The 4,585-nt window shown below is 37.3% G+C and overlaps 1 pseudogene; it reads left to right on the forward strand.

Moving 5' to 3' along the window:
• Positions 1 to 2,138: 2,138 nt before the first annotated feature.
• LOC148943981 (uncharacterized) lies at positions 2,139 to 2,867 on the forward strand (annotated as a pseudogene).
• Positions 2,868 to 4,585: the final 1,718 nt, after the last annotated feature.

Here is a 4,585-nt window from a genome sequence, read left to right on the forward strand (position 1 = left end):
CTGGAGAAAACAAATGGAAAACTAGCCGAGCTCAGATCACAAAGGTGATCTACTAATTAGAGGCAACTTCAACCTCTCAGTCATCACCTGGAAAGACCAGTTTTCCTATGTCCCATTTAGTTCTACAAGCCCAATCATTGATATTATTCATAATACCCATATCTACCCAATTATTGACATGCCAATAATTGGCACAATCAGGAATTGAGAACAAACAGGCCTTTTTGACTTGGTATCTTATAGGAGACCAGAAGCTCTCCTGTCCACCTCATACACCTCAAAAACTGGAAAAAACTTAAGAACTTGATGCAGGCCTGGCAAATAAGCTTTTAATTGAAACTTGCTGATGATTTATCCAAGAACCAAGACAAATGCAAAATTTTTTTAACAGTATGTCTGAAACTTCAAAACTTTAAGAAATGGTCTTTTACCTTCCAAGCAAAATGCAATATAAACCCTCCAAAGGCTAGTACTACAGTATAGTCTACGGGCGTCCTTAAATTTCTACACAAATTGCTGCCAATGACAGAGCCACTTCACTAGAGTACTCCAGATGTCACTTACCTCTAGAGAACTACAGCAGATTGAAAAGTAGCCAACATAACACTGATACTCAAAGAGGTGATTGCACCAAGTCTGAAAATTGTTGACCTAATAGCCTGGCTTCAGCTGTTGTTAGGAGGCTTGAACATATAGTTAATGATTCAATTATTGAGCATATAACAAGCAACAAGATCTTTTAGCCTAAGCAGCATGGATTCCCATGAGGAAAATCAATCAAAACAAATTGATTTTAATTGTACAAGGTATCTACAAATCTGATGGATCAAGGAAATCTGGTCAACCTATTGCTGCTATACTTTGCCACAGCATTCAACATAATACCCCATAGTTGACTGCACTCCAAATTACCTGCTGCTGTTACCAATTCAGCCATGATAGAAAGGTTAAAAAATTCCTCATCAACAGCAAGAAGAAAGTCTATACATTCAAGATGGGTGTCCAGTCAATATACTCTGATGAGATCATAGTATTGAGTGGGGTAACATTAAGAACTGTACTAAACCTAACCCATTTCTTGGTGTACATCAATGACATTTTCAATCATGTGCATAATAATATGCATTTGTTTGCAGATGATGCCAAACCTTCTCTCATTTCAAATCCACAGAACATCCAATACAACTAAGAAAGGCTACATGACTTATATTTTAATACCACTACAGATCACCTTGACTCAGCCGTTTTTTTTTTTTTTGCGCATTTTTGATGATACAATTCATGCTGCATTTTTGGAGATAGCCTATGCAAAAGTGAGCAACAAAGAACATTCAAGAGGTCATACATTACTAGCGGGATTTTTTTTATCCTTAAATTACTGGGATAAGGTGATTTGTATGTTGCACTTTCCATGGGTCTTGTCTACCACAGAGAATTTAAAAGTTTGTAATGCTGGTGCTGCCAAATATCCTTTGTGAGTTAGCTCTGATGGTAACAACTTGCTTTATTGCAGAGAATAAAAATTGAAAGAATATTGACATTAAACATTGTCTCTGTAGTTTTGAATGCCGCCCAAAAAAAAAAAAACAATGAGAGAATCTGGGTAACCCCTCTAAAGAACAAGGATGAATGTGGTAGCTGTCAGGTTCAACTTGATGAGCATTCTTGGCCTTATCATGTGATGGTTGTGACAAATGGTTAGGCACAGAGTGTATTGGGATCTCACAGTCAGAATATGTACTGTTCCAAAGAATGACTGATAGACTCAAGTGTGCATGGTTTTGCCTGGTTTGTAGGGTCAGCATAAACACCAGTCAAAGCTCAGACACCACACAAAATGTAATTGAATCAACTGTCGCAAAAGCTGTAACTGCCTGTATAAACAGTTCCAAGTAGATCTCAAGCAAGAACTAGTAAAAATGCATAGTAGGATCTCGAACTTAGAAAGTGATGTTACAAACAAATGGTCCCTAGCCATAGTTAAAAGTAAGCTGAGCCAGTCTCATAGTGACAGTACAAACAAATTTGAAAGTGACGTGAAAAGTATTATTTGTGAGGACAGAGAAAGACAGAAACGTCAGCCTAACATTGTGGCATATTGAATACCAGAATCATGTGAAGAGGCTGCTGACATCCAAATGTTTATTCAGGACTATCTTGCCCAATTGTACAACCAGCCATCTGTCAAGGTTCTGAAACCACAGAAACTTGGAAACAATTCTCCAAAACCAAGCGACTACCCTAGGCCTTTTCCTCACAGACAGTTACAAGGTTAAAATCGAGAATGTAACTAAATCAAGAGAGCTGAGGAGGAAAGTGTAGTTTTACTTTGATCACACAAAGACAAAAAGAGAAAAGTAAAAAACTGACTTCAAAAAACAGGGGAGTAATGGAGGATTGACTCCATTGCCCACTGAGGCAAGCCAAACTGTAAATAGTTTGTTTTCTAGCAGTGTGAGTATTGATGATGATATTAGTGATATTTTCCATTTTTGCTTGAGCTCTAGCTAAACAAACACAAATTATAAAAGTTTGCCAAATGCAATATACAATAAAAACCCAGTCAGTGGAAAGAAAGTGTTGAAACTGTTTTACACAAACATTGATACATTGACAAACCAGCTTCCAGAACTGAAATTCGCAGCAACCACTGAAGGTAATGATATACTGAGTGTTTATGAATTGGACCCAAAGAACTCCAGCAACCAACTGGCAGAAAATCATATCAGCATTGCCTGTTCTTAAATTTGTCTATTGACCCTAGGAGAGGCACTGCCATTCATACAAAAGAGGAAATACAGGTTAGAGATTTATCTTTGAATCATGATTATTCCCCTTGGATTGAGAGTTTTTGTCAGTATTTTTAATGAGGGAAAACAATTACTGCTAGGTTGTATATATAGAAGCCACAGTTGTCCAGATGTCCTTGCATCTTACCAAGCTCTAATTCAGTTAGCTGAACAAGCCTCCAATAATGATAATTAGGACTTAATTCTTCTTGGAGAACTGAAACTACCAGATGTCAAATGGGTTGAGGGATGTCAAATTGGGTTATCAACAAAGCTCTGTTGTCAGTAATGCATTTGCTGAATATTTGGTAGCAATAGCTTGTATCAGGTAATAGACCAGCCAACCTGGTATAAAAATAACCAAATGCCATCCGTACTAGATTTGGCAATCACTAACAATCCAGGATTGATAGTGAACACTAAGTACCTCCCCCCTATTGGTGCTAGCAACCACATCTGCCATTACTGCTTAGTCAACAGAAAAACAATTGCACCGTATGAACATACACCAATCTCAGCAAAATCAGGGATATAATACAGGCAGTAGAATGGGACCGAGTGATGTCAAGGGAGATATTGAGCTTGCCTGGCGAAATTTTATGAATACTCTGCTCCAAGCTGAGAGGACATGTACTCAATATTCATTTGTGAAGGCACCAAAAACACTGCCACACTTGAACCAGCCTATTAAAAGGGCTATGAACTGCAAGAGACAGACTTTTTCAAAATATGAGAAACATAAATGCATCCAACACTGGAATCGTTTTGCAAGAGCAAGGAATAAACTGAGGCAACTGCCTAGACACTTTATAGCTGACAATGAAGATAACTTGGCATTAAACATCAAAGACAACCCAAAGAGGATCTGGAGATATATATCTGCTAAAAATAAGAGTAGAGAAACTATGCCATTGCTGCTCAACCATGAAGGAAAAAAGCTGGAAGATCTGGAGGACATTGCAAATTTGCTAAACAACCCATTTGCATCCAATTTCTCAGGGGACCCCACTGATGAGCCACCATCCCCTGCCCTGGGATGCCAAATGGACACTAGTGCCTTTTGGACACTTTTTCCATCTGAAGGACACCGGGACACTATTGGATAAAAAAAGGCAGCTTTTTGAAATAAAGGACACTTTTTGGACATTTTTTTTACATCAAATGTCTTTATTCCCTTCTTTTTTTTACTTTTTTTAATTTGTACTTTACTTTTAAGCTTTGGTAATGGCTTGGGGATTTTTCTTAGATGTTTTTGTGCCCTGCGCAAGCACCATTTATCAACCGAATAGGACCTAAGGTCTTAAATAATTTCTTAGACCCCACTACTTTTCCATTTACAAAAAATTAAACAAGAAAATCGGGGTTTAATTTCTATAAAGCAGTGAATACATAAAATTCTATAAAGCAGTGTCTATATAGCATGTATTCACTGCTTTATAGAAATTAAAACCCATTTTTCTTGTTTAATTTTTTGTAGACCTAAAGTCTTAACCAATGTCAATCAATCAACTGTAGTGAATCGAGGCGTGTGTCCTGAACATCAGATCATTTGCCCCTCTTCTTTCTGGGTTGGGTTGACAAAGTATCCCAATCTTTGAATATTTCTTCTTTTCTCAGGATAAATTCATATCCTTCTTCTTGGGATAATTCACTTGCGGCTGACCAGAATGTAAATTCACTAGTCGCAAAAATTACGTTACTATTAAAATAAATGGCGTAATTGTAAACACTACTTATAAATATTCGAAATATGGATGTACATGTAAACATGTAGATTAGCTAATTAGGTAAGAACA

This window comes from Artemia sp. Qi Xiang Cuo, chromosome 15 (assembly GCF_049724085.1).
Source record: "Artemia sp. Qi Xiang Cuo chromosome 15, ASM4972408v1, whole genome shotgun sequence".
Taxonomy (NCBI): Eukaryota; Metazoa; Arthropoda; class Branchiopoda; order Anostraca; family Artemiidae; genus Artemia; species Artemia sp. Qi Xiang Cuo.